The 20,623-nt window shown below is 41.5% G+C and overlaps 1 long non-coding RNA gene across 2 annotated transcripts; it reads left to right on the forward strand.

Annotated features, from left to right (window-relative positions):
• The first annotated feature begins 332 nt into the window (after positions 1–332).
• LOC148419920 (uncharacterized) lies at positions 333–20,390 on the forward strand. Of its 2 annotated transcripts, none has more exons than XR_015866489.1 (4): positions 333–502; positions 692–814; positions 10,769–10,925; positions 20,115–20,390. It is a non-coding gene; the product is annotated as an uncharacterized LOC148419920 (long non-coding RNA). The 2 variants fall into 2 exon arrangements; XR_015866488.1 differs by having other exon boundaries at positions 692–780.
• The last annotated feature ends 233 nt before the right edge of the window (positions 20,391–20,623 follow it).

The raw sequence follows: 20,623 nt of genomic DNA on the forward strand, positions 1-20,623 counted from the left end.
TTTATTTTCCCTTACTGTGAAGATAAGCTCAAAAGCGGTGCAGTGAGGTCCCCATGTGGAGAGTTGGGTTATTACACATCGAACGGTTGAACCTTAACAAAAAATGACGTAATACGACGTGCCACTACATAACTTAACAGAAAAGCAGCATAACTGCCCATAAAATGCTCAAATACAGTCGATATTTATTTTCAAAATAAACCCGATACGTAGTGCGCAAAACAAACTGCAGTACACTTCTTGTCCAGCTGAGGACGGTAAAAATAAAACGGAAGCCCAAACAAAATCTAATTACGTCATAAAAAGCGGACAGACCAGACGGTGTCGTCATTTTGTGCGACAAAACATGTGAGGATGGAGATAAACAAGATGTTGCCTTGTTCTTGTTCATGATCTTGATACATTGTCGGACTCGCAACGAAGATGGCAGGCGTTTATAAACGACGCTCGAAGACGACGTCTGAGTCTGATCTCCAATCTATAATCACAAAGAAAACTCCTGGTAAGACTTCAACGCATATAATATTGCGTGTCAACTTTTTTTTCTGTGTAGTATTTACCTCAAGGTTAGTAAATTATGATAAAGTATAAATAGATAACACGGGTTTTATTCCAGAAATAAAACTCCTCTTCCGTATCGTTAAAACGTAAAAATCCTATTCTTCTCTATCTGTTCAAATTTGATGTGTAGATGCTAGTAATGTCCACCAGATGACGACAGAGAGAAAGGAAGTCAGTCATCGAGGTGACGTCATAAACAGCTTGCCATATTTGGGGAAGGTACGGCTCCTATCTAAAAAAGAAAAAAGAAAAGGTGAGGCTTTTACCTAATAAATACTTAATAATTAACAAGGTTATCTTTTAAATTATTACATAAATTCCATCCAGCTAAAAGTCATATAAATGAAATATTTAAGGAAGATATAAATTTGAGCTGTAGTTTTCTGTCATAAATGCCCCGAAAATGTAGTTCACTTATTTTGGCGTTTTTTTGACAGAAATTATGTGATTTTCTTCACAATACTATTAAAAAGGATGTCATGATAGCCTGGAAGAATGTATTGTTTGGCTTCACTGAAAATAATAGAGGAAAAAAAGCTAATGTAAGTATTTGTTAATTTTATTAATGTTTTTGTAATAACACATTAATTGCTCCAAATTTAGTAGTCGTAAACTATGTTTTATGGTGTTTCTATAACGAGATTATACAATGCATTCTTTTAATGAGATATTCGGTCCGTAAAAAGGCAAAAAAAGACAATAGAGATTAAACATATTTATATAAATTCTTGTATTTGTTATTCTTGTATTTATTTATTTTTCTCCCATCTTTTTATTTATATTCGTTTTGATTCATTGTCTCTGTATTATATGTCCTTTTTTTAAAAATATTTTTTATAATTGGTGTTCATACATCTCTTATGCTGTATTGGAATTATTGCAATAAAAAAGTTATTTTCAAATTTTAAGGCATATGTTCTCAGATTTTAACACAGTTCAATAAGATATCAGAAAATCTATTTATGCTTTCTAATGCCGTGAAATGAATAATATCTCTTTTCAAATTGAGAGCAAATTATTTGCAACACAAAGCAACCTATTGCGAAACTCTGTTAGAGTGACTCAAAATATTGTATACCTTTTAAGTTTTAAAATATTGTACACCTTTTAAGTTTTACAGAATATTATCAGTCCGGAGACTTAAAATCTGAACATCGGCTCTTACTGACTTGATTAAAACTGACAAAGCTTTCCTTCAGCACATTAGACTGCTAATTAGCACGCCGCTTTGTTTGCTCTCTGCAGGCTCCAAAAACAAAGAGAACGTTCTAAAAGTCACCTCTTCATCCCTCAAACCCTCAGCAGGCTCCAACGCTATTATTCCCATCCCGCTGGAGACTGTGCAATTTGAGCGCCAAATTACCCCGATGACACTTGTTGCCTTTTCACCTTTGTCTCATTTCAAAGGAAGTCACCTCTGCTTTTTGAAAAAGGGCGACTGAGGACACCGGCAAACTCTGCGTTTATTTTGACTGAAGCGAGATTCCGGTTCATTCCAAGCACGCGCAGCGAAAAAGTTTTATGAATAAGTCGTCTGCCAATATTTTGTCATTTTTGCCACTACAGTGGGCCCCCGTGTTACGAGCTTAATCCGTTCCGCGTTTGGGCTCGTAAGGCGAATTCACCGTATGGCGGGCAATCCAAACCTATGTTAAATAGCTAATGCGTTTAGAAGCCCAGGTAAAAACATCAAAATTGTACATACATATTAAAAATCGGTACCAAAATTGTATACTAAGTGCTCCAAATATATAATATACATGTATACAATCAGAAAACATCATAAATCAAAAATATAGAAAGGATTTATTTACCTTTGAGCGGCGCTTGTTATGCCCATACTCCCTAGTAAGGGTAGCCTAGGCTAGGCTAGCTTCGTATTTCTTGATTATCTCCCGCGTCGTTTCCATATAAATCATCTTAATTCTCTCTTTAACATCACTGGCAATCTTGGGACCAATGGCTAACCCATTCAAGTTTGAATTGAGCAGAAAATGCACCATAAATATGGTTTTGTTACCACTCGCTTTACGATTCCGCCATTTTGAAACGAGTGAGGCCAATAGCAGACCAGCATCCCCGTCATGTGACGGCAACGAAAATAAGTGCAATTACCTAAAAACGCCTGCATATGGAGACAAACAATACTTCAACTTTGAATTAGGCAGTAAAATGCAGTATAAATGCGCTTTTGTAACCACTCACAATCGAACAAAGCTTTACCGTCCCGCCATTTTGAAACAAGTGAGGCCGACCAATAGCAGACCAGCATTGAAGTGACGCGTTGCAGGGAGGCAAGTGTGACGCCAACTGAAAATAAATTAATTACCTAAAAACGCCTGCAGATGGAGACGAAACTACCCAAATACAGCCACGCCCCCTAGGGTCATGACAGTTGTTTTTGTCGCAAAATCGGGAAATTACCATAAAGAAGGGATGAAAAACTCAGTATTCCACGTCGCAACATGAAAATAACGTAAGCCAGGGACGCTGTAACACGGGGGTCCACTCTAGTTCTACTTGCATAAAATTGTACAGTTAGGCATTGTTCTCGTCTTTTCGTCAGATAAAACCAGTTAACTATTTGTCACGTTAACTACTGCTAGCATAGCACTTTACAGGTAGACATTGTTTTTTAACCGTCTGCAGTTTGCTAATAGCCTTTAAGTCAGCTTTAAGTCATTTTAATTACATAGTTCCCGACTCGTTCATAATTAGTTTATAGCCTCAATTTCAATCAAAATTTTGTTTTTTTACCTACTAGCATAAATTCGTACAGCTAGGAAATAGTTCTAACGCAAAAAAATAGTTAATAGCCCTAATGTCAGTTAAAATTGTTAGCTTCTACTAGCTAGCATTGTACAGCGAGACATAGTCTTGACTACTTCATAATTTTGTCAATCAAATGTTTGTCTTTGGCTACTACTAGCATACCATTGTGCAGTAGCATACTTTGTAGTTCTCAACTTGTCCACAATTAATTCATAGAGTTAATGTCGGTTAACGTTTTGTTATTTTAGCATTTAACCTCAAATTGTACTACAGCTAGCAGCAGTTCTTGACTTAAAAATGAGTTAATCGTCTTTATGTCTGTCAATATTTTGACATTTTAGCTACTACTAGCATAGTTGAACAGCTTCACATAGTTATCAACATAATTAAATAATAATAATTAAATAATAGCTTTAATGTAAAACTACCTCTCTTTATTATGAGCAAGCAAAAAAATACGCACAAATAAATATGAAGCAGTCAGCTCCATGTACTGTATATTTTGTGCTAGCTTCAATCTTTCTTCCATGAACGTTAGAAGTGTTTGTGTTCTTGTTAGGTAAAATCCATCATTTTCTTCTCATCCGTCGAGTTGCTGCCGGTGGCTCTTTGTCTGACTTCAAACCCAAACTTCCTCCCTTGTCTTGTTTTGCCAGCATGCGGGTACTTCTGTCTGCACTTTTTGATCAGCTTCACAGTGATTGTAAAAATAGAACTAGTCGCAAAAAAAAAAAACCCTTTTACTGGCCTATAGTTTATTTATTTTTTTTAGTTCAATTCCATTGTAAAGAACAGAGCCTTTTGAGTACTCTTTTTTTGTTGAGGTGCCAATTCATCTAATAATAATGTAATAATTTTCAAATTAAGATATCACTTTTTTCAGCCAAGTACCCACTAACCAGGACAGAACATTTTTTAGAGGAAAAAAACAAAACAAAAAACACTTAAAACAGAGTGTTGTGTCTGATTTTGTCTACTTTGAACTACATTTGTTTTGGTAGTCATGGGTATCTTTTATCCAGCAACTCCAGAAGACAGATAGTGTGACATATTCACTTTTGATTCTGGCACTTTTGCCAGAAAATTATATCGCTAACTTGCAATCAATGAATAAATTCAGGCACACACTGTTTTGCCAACAGGTAAGAAGTTGCTTCATGTTCCAATTGATTTGCTCTTAATTTGAAAAGATGAACTATGCTTTTTCCTCAGTTTCAGGCGTGCATTAAAAGCACATGTCTCTACTTTTTTATTCCCGCTCGGTTCATGCGTGTGAATTCTAACCCAGCATCTGCACTACCTTTCTATACCACTTGAGGGCACAATAACCCCACTACAAAGTCTCCCCTAAAAAGTCAGCTTTATTTCCTTATTTTCTGACCTACATCTTTCTTATTTTATGACTGTGTTGTGCGGGCTAATTCCACCTAAAGCCATTTAACAATGCCTTTTATATCTCTGCGTTTACAATCTTAAACTTCTTTTTACTCTGCACCTTTTTTCTCCCCAGTGTGTTTTTCTACCGTTTGTTTTCTTCAAATAACTGTTGACTTAAAATAAAATTAAAAAAAAAACACCCCGTTTTCTAATTCCTGAATTTTATTCCGATATGGCCATGTACCGTTGCACTAAATGTGCAATTTAAAAGGGATAAATTCAGTGTCCAGCATAGGGAATTTGTCCTCATTAGGGTAATAGCGGAAAATGGAGTCCATCCCAACTGATTTTGGGTTGGGGCAGGGGCGTTTCTTGCCATTTTTTTTTCTTTCTTGGGGGCGGGGGATCCAAGCACCCACATCCTGTGCATTCTGTGTTCTATTTTTTTTAAACTATACAGTACTTGGTTAAAATGTAATGTTTTTGACAATAATTAATACAAGCATAAGATTTTGGAATGCCCCCCCCCTCCCCGCTTTTACTCCACTGACCACCTGCCCACCCTCTGGCAGTACACCCCATGACCCCAACCCCAACATACCCCCAACCCTGTGGCATCCGCAAACCTCTCATCCTCGAGTTGCCCCCGGCAGCTGGCCTAGCCTGGACTTTTCCTCCAGCCAATCACAGCGTACATCTGGATCAGCGGTTCTCAAGTGGGAGTGAGAGTGGGGTTAGGTCAAGGCACTTATGCGAGATTTTAACAAGGTTCCTGCGGGTATCAGTAAATATATAGTTAATGATCATTAATGCTGTATTGCTTTTCAAATTAAGAGCAAATTAATTGGAAGGTGAAGCAGCTCATTGCTAAATTGTGCTATTTGTTTCCTGACTTTATTTTGACGAGTATTATATAAACGCGCGTTTTCATTACCGCCACAATTTTCCAGTAAACGAGTCAGAGTCGCTACATAAAATATGCCCGGGGATGTCGTTCAAAATCGCACCGATGGCTGATTTGCCCTTGGCGCAAGTTCAGGGGGGCCGTGCAGCAGGAAGCCCGTCAAAGCGCCGATACACCTGGGGGGGAAATGTCAGGGACGCCGACAGTTTGGACATCCGGGCCGACAGCGGGACGCGAGTCCTCCCTCCTTCACCTGCGGTCGGACTAACTAAGCAGCTTTGGCAGTCTGAGAGACAATTAATTCTGCCGCACTCCATTAGCCAATAGTTGCCCCACTGCGAGGAGACGGGGGAAAAGTTTCACGAGGGGGGAGGGAGGGGGAGGACGGAGAGATAAGCCGAAGAGAGGATGAATGCAGTCGGGGACACGGAAAGTGACGTCATTGCTTTGCAGCAGGAAATCTAGAAAGATTGAAGGCGGCGCTACTGTGTTGCAGGAACACCCCCCCCCCCCCCCCCCCACACACACACACACACACACACATTTTTATGATTCACTTTTTGCAAATTCACAACCACCTTTTTGACTTTTTAAAAAAAAAAAAAAACTCATCTTGGAGTGCAGTTTTATGCTCTTTCTGAAATTGCCCAAAATAAGAAAGAAGTCCTGCAATTGTTGTCAAGGAAGTAATGTATTGCGACTTTATTATTATTATTCTCATTCTTCTTCTTCTTCTTCTTTTCTTCTTCTTCTTCTTCTTCTTCTTCTTCTTCTTCTTCTTCTTATTATTATTATTATTATTATTATTATTAATAATCATAACAATATTATATTATTTTTATAATATTATTATTATTAAAAAAACAAACATCCACAGCTGGAAGTGCTGTTGAAGATGAACCATAAAACACAAATACCAATTAAAAACATACATTAATTTCAATGTTGCAAAAATAGTTCAACAAAATAGCCTTTTCAGGCTTTTATTTTGAAGTTTTCTTCCTATTTGGCTTGACAAATCCGTCTCTGCTTCTTACATAAGGACGAGACATATGGCGCATTCAAATGCAGTTAGAGGTTTTCAAACTCATACAGAATACACGGCTACCAATGCATCGAATATTCAATAACTGTAATAATAATTGTTAATGTCATATTGTGTAATAAAAACATTGCGTCTGGTCCCTGGGATAATAATAACAAAAAAAAAAGACAATTGCTCCTTAAATAAGTCAAAGATTCACAAAACTGCTCACACACACACAATACATAAACGTCACTGCAGTAGCCTTCTTTGGCTTTAATTTTGAAGATTTATTGTTTTGTTCCGATTTGGCTTCTCAGTAGGCTGACATGAAAACGAGACGTATGGTGCATTCAAAAGCCGTCAGACATTTTCAAATCATACAGAATAAAAGCTCATAGCTGATAGCTGCATTAAAAATGCCAGTACACACACACACATATATATATATATATATATATATAATATGTTGTTGTATACGGTCCTCGGCTTCCAAAAGCTTAAGCTGGCGGCGCAAAGGAGTTTTGTGGCGATATTTGGCTGGAGGGCGGTGGCACATTAGTGTTTTCAGTGCCGCAGGGCAGCTTTCACGCAGGCTCACGACTCCGGCGCTACGGCCGCATTTTCCTGGGACGGCGATGATGGACTTTTCCTGGAAGTTAGTGTTATTATTTTGCTGCGTTTTTATTTTGCGGCTATTTTTCTCTCTATGTAGTCACAGCGAGCATGCGGCTTAACGGTGACTCAGCGATGCGACATCAGTTAAGGACGGCTGGAGGCGGCGGATCCCTAAGATTCGAGAATTTAATTGGTCTTATGAACTTTGACGCGCGGCGTAGTGCTAGAGCACGAAGATTGAGTTCGACCCTGATGGGCTTTCCGCCTGGATGGGCTGCGGGGACTGAAAATCCGAACCAGTTGACCCAAACGCTGAAATGTGTCTGCTGCGGGGCATTTTCCGACCACCAGAGGGCGCAGTTCAATTCAGCCCATTTAGTTTGCTGCTTCAATTGGCCGCAGTTACACTCACCTTCACAATGGCTCTGATTTCTATGAGTCAGTAAACAAAAGAGATTACGGGCCAGTAAGTGGTCCCTAAGTGGCAGGTGTGGGGTATTTTATTGTATTTTTTTTGTCCGCATCAATTGTTTGAGGACTTAAAGGTTCACCTCTCAGCTTGATTGAGTGTTGCAAAGGCGGACAAAGCGAAACCTTTTATTGCGTCTTATCAGAATAAGGAGCAATAAAAGAGACCCGACTGTGATTTACGGCACGACACGCCTACTTGATCAATTTGCCCGGATTTGAGCCTTAACACCGTTTTAAGTGCAATTTATTTGATCAAGCCGTTTTGGACAATTGTGTGTTTTAAAGTTTGAACACTTGGTGGAAGACCTTTCTCATTTTCAGCATGACTGTGTCCCATTGTGGGTTCATTAAAGTGTGTTTGGGTTCATTTAAACTGGTTTAGAGCAGTTGGGGTACTTGAGATTTTAAATAAAGCAAACCAACACGCATGCAAAAATCCTTTTGAAATAATTATTTAATTGTTGTTTTAGCAAAAAATACGTTTATGAATAAAACATTTTTTTGTTCAGTAGGTTATCCACTTTCATTATTGTAAAAAGCCAGATTTTCCCCCATACTTGACCCAACTTGTCATGTGCCTCCTCTCGTTACCTGTCGAGTTAATAATTTAGTTTTCTGAACGGATCTTGACTATAATCCCAAAAGAGGACACTTTAAGGTAAAATTTCAAATTTTCTTCAAAAATAGGAAAAAAAACAAAGCCTGGAAGGTGGCTCCTCCCACCTGAGGTCTCTTCTGAAGGTTTCTTATTTTCCCCAGATGGGGTTTTTTGAGTTTTTCCTTTCCCTTCTGGGAGCTTTGTTCAGGAGATTCTGTTGGATATTTATGATATTTTGTATGACTTCTTTTTCACATATGAAGCCCTTTGAGACTGCGGTGATTCATGGATTTGCATGAATATACTCTATATACTCTATCAATACTCTATTGGCTGAGAAAAAACAAACAAACAAACAAAAAAAGAAATAATCAAGTGGAGTTCCACAGGGAAATGTTTTAGGTCCCTTCATTTTCTATCCAAACGGATTCTTGCTGAGGTTGTTTCACAATTCCTAGTCCAATTTGATTTTAAATAATCAAGTGGAGTTCCACAGGGAAATGTTTTAGGTCCCTTCATTTTCTGTCCAAACTGACTCTTGCTGAGGTTGTTTCACAATTCCTAGTCCAATTTGATTTAAAATAATCAAGTGGCGTTCCACAGGGAAATGTTTTAGGCCCCTTCATTTTCTATCCAAACTGACTCTTGCTGAGGTTGTTTCACAATTCCTAGTCCAATTTAATTTAAAATAATCAAGTAGAGTTCCACAGGGAAATGTTTTAAGTCCCTTCATTTTCTATCCAAACTGACTCTTGCTGAGGTTGTTTCACAATTCCTAGTCCAATTTGATTTAAAATAATCAAGTGGAGTTCCACAGGGAAATGTTTTAGGTCCCCTCATTTTCTATCCAAACTGACTCTTGCTGAGGTTGTTTCACAATTCCTAGTCCAATTTGATTTAAAATAATCAAGTGGAGTTCCACAGGGAAATGTTTTAGGTCCCTTCATTTTCTATCCAAACTGACTCTTGCTGAGGTTGTTTCACAATTCCAACTTAATTAACGTTCGAGGTATGGCCATAAATCTCTGGAGTTAAAACTGGAATTCCTGGTGTGTATAGCCCACAACACGGTGACACTGAATCACCCCAGTTTCCCCGCCACGCCTGCCCCTCTCTCTATGACTCCGACTGGTTCCCTGCCATCTGTCTGCCTTGGCGCCTGAGGTGCTGCTTGCTATTTAGATGATTTAGTCGGAGAGGGAGAGAGGGATTTCATTAGCTGTTTACCTGCGGGCCTTTGCTACCTGCAGTGCTGTACCGCCGCTTTATTAAAAAAGGGAGCCTGTGGACGGGGCGGGGTGGATCGGCGGGTGAAAGTTCGTCCCAGCGCATCTGGTCGCGGGTGCGAGTCCCTGGGGCGGGGCTTAGTTTCATGGCTAATCCGTCAGGTGGACTTGTGAGTGGTTTTGCGGCTTTGAGGCCCACTGAGAACAAAGCCGTGGGTCCCGTGTGACGCCACACCGTCCAAATCGAAACTAGAGAACAACAATTGTTTACCTGAGGGCCGACATAGCCTTGCAGCACTTTCATTAGTGCTTTACAACAACACACGCAAAGAAATATTTGTTTTCATACACTTTTACTTTTGTCTTGTAATAAGTCATAAGTACGGTGTCTTCCGATAAGTGCAACTACTAACGGTATTACTGCAAGGCTAAAGTACTCTGATTTGTAACTCGGAACCCAGTCTTGACATGATTTTTTTTTTTTGGTTGTTTTCTCAAACCTGACTTTGACTCGTCGGCGTTTGACTCAGACTCTTGCAATTTTTTATTCCTGAAAATTGGTGGTTTTCAGTTAATCAAAATCACTATCTGGTTGGGTAGTCTGATTGTGCGCCAAAGCACACTGTCTTTTTCGCTCCGTCATTTTAGCATAGTTATAAAAATTTGGTTCTACCCACCAATGAAAACCGGTGTTAATATTTGCTCTCATCTGAACCTGGAGGTGGACTCAAACTTTGTGAAAATGGACGACACAATTTTTTAAAATCTCGGACCTGATCCAAAAGCAACTATGTTTTGAGCCTGAAAATTAATACAAAACTCAAAAAGTTTTTGGGATGAGTTAGATGAAAAAATATTCAAAGTTTTAGAATATCTTAAAAACCTTTGGCGAAAATTTGCGACTGAAAATTTTGAACGCGACAAAAAAACTTAACTGTTTGAAAATCTCTTAAGAACGTTCAGCTCGCGTTTGTGACTGAACACTTTAGAGCATATTGCAAAAATTCCTTACAATAATACAAAGTATTAAAACCATTTGAGATGTTTTAATGTGGTCTGATGAGACCACCCCCAAACTTTTCCCCTGCCAGCAAAATTTTGGGGCATTTCCGAGAAATTTCAAAGCATAAAACATCATGAAACCCGCTTATCGCATGCTAATGTTGTTAGCGTGTTAACTTTCTGATGTCCTGCCCTTGTTCTCTTGTTCTTCGCAGACTTTCCCACTTGATGTGTCTAACGAATTCATCCCAGGCGTCAGTCAGCGAGCACAAAGGAACGGGAGCGTTCCTCGTGGCGTCCCGCGGAAGAAGCTGCGCTGACTGACAAGAGGCCCGCTGGAAAGGTTGCACTCTGGGAGAGGCCTCGGAGCAGGTAGCTCTACGACGGGGGTGCTCGCCCTGGGAGGCCCGCCCCCCGCCCCACCCCGTCCTCTCGCGCTCACACATTCGCAGCTGGAGTCGAAACATCTCAGCCCCGCTCTTTGCGTTGCCCTCGCCGCTTCCATTTTCCTCCCTGCAACCTTTTCCCGTGACCTATTCTCCATCCTTCTCCTCCTCCCACCTGCGCCCGCTCCTTTCTCCTCGGAGCCACCCCATCCCCCCCGCAGCCCCTTTCTGTCATCGCCCCTGCCCCCTCGCATGTCCACCCCGAGCGCTGCCGTCACCTTTCCATCTTAAGCCGCTTTTTCAGCCCCTGCAGGTTTTCTCTGTCAACCTTCACCCCCCTCCTGAAGTCTTGAAAGCCTCATCCTGTCACTTCACCTTTTCCTCCTCCCTCCTTTTCACTTCCATCTCCTTCTCCTCCCGTCAATCAAAGAGCTTGCGTGGCCCACTTACATCCGGTGATCCGTCCTTCTCGGCCACTAAATGCTCTCTTGTCGGTTTGTGTGACGACCTTCACCTTCAAGAGACCTTCAAGACAACGTTTTGTTTGCTAGATTTGTTATATCTTTGGTTTTGTCCATTTTCAGCAAGCTAGCGTGCGTGGACCATCATAGGGGTCAGTCTGTGGTATAAATGAAGACAGTGACACCTTTACTCATGGGTTTATGTTGATCTGGGACCTTCCTTATTACTCAAAACACTCTCAAATCATTTTTCCCCATTGAAATGAATGGGAATGTCATCAATCCGTTCCGCCTTACCCAGAAAACCCATGCATCCATTTCCTAGAGCAGCAGGCTTTCTGGTGCCTATCCCAGCTGACTTCGGCAGTAGGCGGGGGACACCCTGAACTGGTTGCCAGCCAATTGCAGGGCAAACAGAGATGAATAACCATTCATGCATCCAATCACACCTAAGGACAATTTAGTATGTCCAATTCACCTGGCATGCATGATTTTGGATTGTGGCGGGAAGCCGGAGTGCCTGGAAAGAACCCACGCAGGCTTGGGGAGAACATGCAAACTCCACAATGAGATAATCGGGTCCCTTAACTGTGAGGCTAACCACTGCGCCACCGAGCCACCCCCAGAAAACACAACAAATTATATTTGTTATATTTTTCCGTAAGCAAAAGAAAACTCCGTATTCTTGAATAGCAAAATAACTTTTAAAGGATTTTTCGGGCGTTAAAAGGTGCTTTTTCATTTTTTTCTTAAACATTATATTATTGTGTATAAATAAGACAAAAAATACATGGAGAACAAACTTAAACGTTTTTGTACTCTTTCAACAATGTGAACTTTGCTGAACGGCTACCTTGATCTTTTTCTTCCTTCCTCTAGATGGCGCTCATGATTTTCAAAATAGCGGAATAGAAATGTATATATTTCCACTATGAGTGTCGTCTAGAGAAGTCAAAAAATATAAAATGCTCCATTTAACCATCACTTGCAGTTATAAATCAATTACACAAATTAATAACATAGTCCATTTTCACAGATAATAAAAAAACATATGCCTCTGAGTAATGAATGGAAATCCCAATATTTTCCTTTTTCCCCAAAATATTTTTTGGGAACGATACAAAATAACATACTAAAATGACACTATTGAAATAATGAATTATAAGGGGTGAAACAGCTTCATTTAAAATTTATTTACCCATTTTCAGCCGTAAAAAAACAATTTTGTTTCTTGATAACTTCATGTACAATTAATTTACATGTTTTGCACACCCGTTCTCAAAGCTCGACTAACAACCAATCGTGGCTCACCTGTCGGTCATGTGACGTACACAAGCGGTGCTTTGAACTTGTTAAGCGGGACCATTTAACTAAAAAACATGAGAGTCATTTTTTGCGTGAGAAGGTTCCCAATTAAATTTGCGAGCAGCGAACGGGCCCAGAAGCGGCGCTCTCTTGAACTCAAGCCTTTCTTTTCACGCTCCCACTCGACCCGTGGCCTTCGTCGGCGTCAATGCGCTATTTTGCCGGCCGTCCGTGTCTGCGGCGATGCCTTCAAGTGCCGATTCACCCTGCAGCGAGTAAAAAGAAGGGGGGAAAAAAAAAAAGATGAACTGGTGCTTCACCTTTTTCTTTCACTCAAGAGGAATGAAAATGAAGCAGCGCTAAGAAGGCCGCGCCATCGTTTAACTCGCACGTTTCGGCGGAGTGACACCATTACGGGACCTCCAAAAACATCCCTTTCAAAACGCGACAGAAAAGCTTTTGTAACAAGCGGCGAGGCTACTTTATTTTGATATCGTCTTCAAAGAACCTAATTTGCTTTTTTTTTCAGAGGGGTTAGCATCGCGATTTAGTTAAAAAAAAATTAAGTCAATCTTCAATACTGTATCAGTAAGAATTAAAAAAAAAAACATGGTGGTGTTTTTGTAAACATCAAAGGTGATGTTTCAAACAAGTAACTTTGATGTTTCTTCCTGAATAACACACAATTTAGTCTTCAAATAACCACAATAACAATTTAGTGTTGTAAACAATTATTTTTGTCTTAAACAATGTTTCCATTGACAACAGAGGACAGCCAGGATACTATAATGACTTGAACATGAATGAAGGAGGTAGGGAAGGAAGGGCAGGGTGTAGGAAGGTAGGACAGGAGAAAATGGATGGAAGGAACAAAACAGACGGTAGGAAGGATGGACGGAAAGGATGAAGGAAGAAAAAATGGTAGGATGGAGGGAAAGATTGGTAGAAGGAAGGAAAAGGGGTAAGCAGAAAGGAATGATGCAAAGAAGGAAGAAATAAAACAGATGGTTGAAGGGAGGGAGGGAAGGAAGAAGGAGGGAAGGAGACAGATTGTTGGGTAGGGAAGCAGGAAAGAAAGAAGGGAAACATGGAAGGAAAGAAGGAAGGTTGGAATAAAACAGATGAAAGGAAGGAAGGAAAGAGACAAATTGGAAGAGAGGAAGGAAACATGCTTTGATGGAAGGAAGGAAGTCTGGAATAAAGCATATTGTAGGAAAGATGAACAGTAAAAAAGAAGGAAAGAGGGTAGGAATGAAGAAAGGAAGAAAACTGGTGGATTAAAGGAAGGAATCAGAACAGATGGAGGATAAAAGCCTGGAAAAAAAACATTGTAGGAAAGACCAAAGGTAAGAAGGAAGGAAAGAGGGTAAGAATGAAGGAAGGAAGAAAATGGATGGTTGAATGGAAACAAGGAAACATGGTGGGTGGGTGGAAGGAAGGAAGGAAGGAAGGAAGGAAGGAAGGAAGGAAGGAAGGAAGGAAGGAAGGAAGGAAGGAAGGAAGGAAGGAAGGAAGGAAGGAAGGAAGGAAGGAAGGAAGGAAGGAAGGAAGGAAGGAAGGAAGGAAGGAAGGAAGGAAGGAAGGAAGGAAGGAAGGAAGGAAGGAAGGAAATGGATGGTTGAATGGAAACAAGGAAACATGGTGAGAGGAAGGAAGGAACTGATGGTTGGATGCAAGGGAGGAAGGAAGGAACCGATGGTTGGGTGCAAGTAAGGTTGGACTAAAATTGTAGGAAAGACAAAAGGTAAGAATCAAGGAAAGAGGGTAAGAATGAAGGAAGAAAACAAATGTAAAATAGAAGGAAGGAAATCGCTGTGCAGAAGGATGAAAAAGAAAACTGAAGGAAGGAATGCTGGAATAGAACCTAGGATAACTGTATTAAAAAGACGAAAAGGGAGGAAGACAGGAAACAAATTGCTCAAAGAAAGAAACTTGGAAGAAAGGAAGATTGAAGGAAGGAAGGAGATTTTAGGAAGGTAGGAAGGGGCCTGGTTATGGAGAAGGAGGGATGGAGAGGATAATGTGAGATTGTGTTGAGAGCTATATTAGACAGTGCAGGGTGGCGGGGGAAATTGGACTGTGTGTGTGTGTGCGTGTGTGCTGGAAATTGGTGTCGGCGGGACCCCAAATGGCTGCTTCCCTGCCTGACAGCAGATAAGAGAGAGACAGGGGGAAAAAACCCATATATATATATATATATATATATATATATATATATATATATATATATATATATATATATGAGGAGGGGAAGACAATGCGGACGTGATGTGCTCGGGCAAGGCGGCGTAGGTTTTGCAGCCGTAAAGCCCCGGGAGCCCCCGACACGCCAATCCAGCGCTTCTCATCGATGTCTTTTCGCGGCCGATTGAGCCCCTTTGATCGATGAGGGCAACGTCTGAATGTGATTGGCTGAGAAGATTCGCTGCCGCTTCAAGATCTCCTGCCCGCTTTCTTCTGCTAAGATACGGTCTGACATTATTAGGGAATTTATATTTTATATTTTTTTTTTTCAAGAGAAAAGAACAATTTCTCAGTCTTGGTCTTGTCCTGTTCTCAAGGTCCAAATGTCTTGGTATTGTTAAGGTCTCAACGTCCTAAAAATTTTGACGTCTCAATCTTAACATCTAGAATTCTTGTTCTTATCTTGGTCTTGACATCCAGAATTTGAAGTCTTGTCCTGGTTTTGACATCCAAATGTCTTTGTCTTGTTGTGTTCTCAATTTCCAAATGTCTTGATCTTGTCTAGGTCTCAACCTCCTAAAGGTTTTGGTGCTCGTCTAGGTCTTGACATCCAGATGTCTTGGTCTTACCTTGCGCTTGACATCCAGAATTCGAAGTCTTGTCCTGGTTTTGACATCCAAAAGTCTTTGTTTTGGTGGTTCGTCTAGGTCTTGACATCCAGATGTCTTGGTCTTACCTTGCGCTTGACATCCAGAATTCGAAGTCTTGTCCTGGTTTTGACATCCAAAAGTCTTTGTCTTGTTGTGTTCTCAACGTCCAAATGTCTTGATCTTGTGTAGGTCTCAACCTCCTAAAGTTTTTGAGACTCGTCTAGGTCTTGACATCCAAGTCTTGATCTTATCTTGGTCTTGACAACCCCAAATTTTGGCTTTAACATCCTTTTGTTCTAGGCTTGTCTCAAAATCCAAAAGTTTTTACTTGGTCTTGTCTCTGTTTTGATGTCCAAAAATCTTAATCTTGTCCTGTTCTCATGGTCCAAATGTCTTGAAATTGTCAAGGTCTCAATGTCATAAAGGTTTTGACGTCTCAATCTTAACATCCAGAAGTCTTGGTCTTATCTTGGTCTTGACATCCAGAATTTGAAGTCTTGTCCTGGTTTTGACATCCCAAAGTCTTTGTCTTGTTGTGTTCTCAACGTCCAAATGTCTTGATCTTGTGTAGGTCTCAACCTCCTAAAGTTTTTGAGACTCGTCTAGGTCTTGACATCCAAGTCTTGGTCTTATCTTGGTCTTGACAACCCCAAATTTTGGCTTTAACATCCTTTTGTTCTAGGCTTGTCTCAAAATCCAAAAGTTTTTACTTGGTCTTGTCTCTGTTTTGATGTCCAAAAATCTTAATCTTGTCCTGTTCTCAAGGTAAAAATTTCTTGATCCTGTCTAGGTCTCAAACATCCTAAAGTTTTAGACTTCTGAATCTCAACATCCAGAGGTCTTGGTCTTATCTTGGTCTTGACATCCAGAATTCTTTGTCTTATCCTGGTCTTGACATCCAAAAGGCCATAACATCCTAAAGATTTAGACTAGTCTTGGTCTCAACATCCAAAAGTCTTGATCTTGACATTCAGAATTCTCGGTCTTGTCCTGGTTTTGACGTCTAAAAGTCTTGGTGTTGTCAGGTCTTGGTCTCACCAGCCTAAAGTTTTAGACTTGTCTCAATCTCAACATCCAAAATTCTTGATCTTGACATTCAGAATTCTTGGTCTTGTCTCGGTTTTGATGTCTAAAAGTCTTGGTCTTGTCAGGTCTTGGTCCCAACAGCCTAAAGTTTTAGACTCAACATCCAAAAGTCTTGATCTTGACATTCAGAATTCTTGGTCTTGTCCCGGTTTTGACGTCTAAAAGTCTTGGTCTTGTCAGGTCTTGGTCTCAACAGCATAAAGTTTTAGACTTGTCTCAGTCTCAACATCCAAAAGTCTTGGTTTTGACATTCAGAATTCTTGGTCTTTTTCCGGTTTTGACGTGTAAAACTTTAGGATGTTAAGACCTAGACCTGACAAGACCAAGAATTTTAGACTTGCCTCGGTTTCAACATCCAAAGGTCTCGGTTTTATCTTGGTGTTGACATCCAAAATTATTAGTCTCAGTCTTGGTCTTGTTCTCAAGTTCCAAAAATATTATTTTGCTCTTGACCTCCAAAATCCTTTGTCTCATCTTAAGTCTTGATGTCCATAAGTCTTAGTCTTGTCTTGGTTTCAATGTCTTGGTCTTGGTCTGAGCGGCGTGATCTTGACAGCAAAACCGAGAGGAAATATAACTGAACAAGTGGGACCATGTTGTTGCAAAAATCTGCACCCCCCCCCATTTTTTTTTTTTTTAACCACTGGGATTTTGTTCCAGTCACATTCAAAATCATGCACATTCAATTTGAAGTTTTGGTCCCCACGCCGATACTTTGTGAAGTACCGGAATTGAACGGGAACATCTGCTCTCACCAAAACTGCTTGTACTCAAGTATCTGCATTTGTAAGTATGAGTATTTCCGCCCCCTTTTTTTTCCCCTTTCTATCTCCACTTTCAATCCTCCCGGCTTGCACCCGTCTATCCGTCTGCCGTAATGAGAAATCAGGGAGCGCTCCCTCGCCCACCTGAGCGCCCGCACGTGCGTGTGTGTGTGTGTGTGTGTGTGTGTGTGTGTGTGTGAGCGTGGTTATAAGACCATGGGGATTGCATTTCAGATTGCTCTGCTCTACTTCTTTGCGCCATCTGTGTGTGTGTGTGTGTGTGTGTGTGTGTGTGTGTCTGGGGATAGGCGGGGGTTGGGAGGGTGGGGGTCTTGCCATCTTCCAGGTCTGATCACACACACACACACACACGCACACACACACACGCTGCTAACCTTTCTTCCGTCAAATGGTGTGTGTCCTCTGGGCTTTTGGACAGATATTTAACATGTCCACTGGTCAGTCCATCCATCCGCTCAAATCAATCGATCTCTCTCTACTTCCCAACATCTCTCTCTCCCTCTGTCATGCTCTCCATCTGTTGCTCTCTCTCCATCCTTCTTTCTCTCCCTTTCCATCTCTCATTCTTTCTCTTCCTTTCTCCTTTCATTCTTCTCCCTCCCTCCCTCTTTCTCCATACTCTATCTCTCTTCTTGCCTCTCTCCCTCCTACTTCCTTTCCTCTCTCCCCCTGTTCATCTCTCACCCTCTCCCTTTCTCCTTTCATCCTTCTCTCTCTCCCTGCCTCTCCCTCATACTCCCTCCCCTCTGTCCTCCTCTTTCTCTTTGTCCATCTCTCTCCTCTCCCTTTCTCCTTTCATCCCTCTCTCTCTCCCTCCCTCTTTCTCCATCATCTCCCTTCCTCTCTCCCTGCCTCTCCCTCTTACTCCCTCCCCTCTGTCCTCCTCTTTCTCTTCATCCTTCTTTCTCTCTGTCAATCTCTCTCCTCTACCTTTCTCCTTTCATCCCTCTCTCTCTCCCCTCTCTCCTCCTCTCGCTCCAATTTTCTTTCTTTCTCCATCCTTCTTTCTCTCCCTGTCCATCTCTCATTCTTTGTCTTCCTTTCTCCTTTCATTCTTCTCTCTCTCCCTCCCTCTTTCTCCATACTCTATCTTGCCTCTCTCCCTCTTACTCCCTCCTCTCTCTCTCTCCATCCTTTTCCTGTCCATCTTTTGCTCTCTCCCTTTCTCCTTGCACCCCCCCTCTCTCTCTCTTTCTCCATCCTCTATCTCTCTCCTTTTATCTCTCCCTCCGACTTCCTTTCCTCTCTCCCCCTGTTCATCTCTCACCCTCTCCCTTTCTCCTTTCATCCTTCTCTCTCTCCCTGCCTCTCCTTCTTACTCCCTCCCCTTTGTCCTCCTCTTTCTCTTCATCCTTCTTTCTCTTTGTCCATCTCTCTCCTCTCCCTTTCTCCTTCCATCCCTCTCTCTCTCCCTCCCTCTTTCTCTTTCTCCATCATCTCCCTTCCTCTCTCCCTCCCCTCTCTAGCTCCATCTCTTGCTCTCTCCCTTTCTCCTTGCACCCCCCCCCTCTCTCTCTCTCTCATTCTCCATCTTCTATCTCTCTCCTTTCATCTCTCCCTCCTACTTCCTCTCCTCTCTCCCCCTGTCATCTCTCGCTCTCTCCCTTTCTCCTTTTCATCCTCTCTCTCCCTGCCTCTCCATCTTACTCCCTCCCCTCTGTCCTCCTCTTTCTCTCATCCTTCTTTCTCTCCGTCAATCTCTCTCCTCTACCTTTCTCCTTTCATCCCTCTCTCTCTCCCTACCTCTTTCTCCATCATCTATCTCTCCCTTCCTCTCTCCCTCCCCTCTCTCCTCCTCTCTCTCAATTTTCTTTCTTTCTCTGTCGATCTCTCTCTCTCCTCTCCCTTTCTTCTTTCATTCTTCTTTCTCTCCCTCCCTCTTTCCCCATCCTGTATCTCCATCTCACTCCCTCCCCTTACTCCTCTCCTTTTCTCTCATCCTTCTTTTTCTCCCTGTCCCTCTCACTCCCTCCTCTCCCTCTCTCCTTTCATTCTTCTCTCTCTCCATCCTTCTTTCTCTCCCTCTCTCATTTCATTCTTCTCTCTCTCCCTCTCTCCCTTTCTCCATCCTCTATCCCTCTTACTGCCTCCCCGCTCACCTTTTCTCTCTCTCCATCCTTCTTTCTCTCCCTGTCCTCCTCCTGCCCTCTCCGCTCCCCCTCTTTCTGTATCCCTCTTGGTTCATCCTTCTCTATCTCCCTCCCTTCTCTATCTCTCTCCCTTCCTCTCTGCCTCTCTCCCCATCCTTCAATCTCCCCCCCTCTTGTTTCCCCTCTGCATCTTTCTCCTTCTCTCTCATCCTTCAATCTCTCCCTCTCCTCTTTCTCCCTCCCCTCCATCCTCCAATCTTTCGCTCCCTCTTTCTCTCCCTCCCCCTCTCCTTCTCCATTCTTCAATCCCTCCCCCTTTTCCTCCATCTTGTTCTGTCTCTCCCTCCCTCTCATTCTCTATATCCTTCTCTCTCTCCATCACTCGCTCCTTCTACCTCTCCCTCTCCTTATTGTCTTCTTTCTCTCATTTCTTTTGCTCTCTCGCCCCCCTTCGCTCCTTTCTCTCTCTTCCTCCCTGGCGCCTACCTCCCCCTCTCTTCTTCTCTCCCTCTCGTTTCTTTAAAAAAAAAAACATGTTAAGAATCGTGAGGTCATTTAAGACATATTGTCAAGAACATGTTTGACTTGACTTCCCTTTTAACATTTTTTTCAAGAGAAAGAAAGGGAGCCAGAGATCTCCGGGAGGGAATACATGCGAGTTTGTATCAAGCGTCACTTTGGCCTTCATGAAGCAAGACTGATGCAAGCGTCCATCGCCCCCCCCCCCCCCCCCCCCTACCTTGGTGCCGTTGCCCATGATGAAAAGCCTCTGGTCTGCCTCTTAACTACCTTTCAGCTTCTTCACTCAGTTGTTTTTTTTTTCTCATCACTTATGAAAAAGTTATGTTAAGAGTCCAAAGTTTTGAAAAAAATAAAAGTGGAGACCGTAAGCGTGTATTCCTTGAATTTTGAAAATGATAATTGTGTTAAAAATGTGTGTGTGTAAAACATGTTTTTTCAGATTGAATCAAATTTTCACAATTCACTTTTTCACTTCACTGGAGTCATTTGTCCATAGTCTATTATACAATTATACAATATTGCCATTCATGACAAAAGGCCTGGTCATTGTTTTAAAAAACAAAAAAACAAAACTAACATGCAGAAAAAACAAAACTATACA

Source organism: Hippichthys cyanospilos, chromosome 8 (assembly GCF_059441005.1).
Source record: "Hippichthys cyanospilos isolate Australia breed blue-spotted pipefish chromosome 8, RoL_Hcya_1.0, whole genome shotgun sequence".
NCBI classification, from domain to species: Eukaryota; Metazoa; Chordata; class Actinopteri; order Syngnathiformes; family Syngnathidae; genus Hippichthys; species Hippichthys cyanospilos.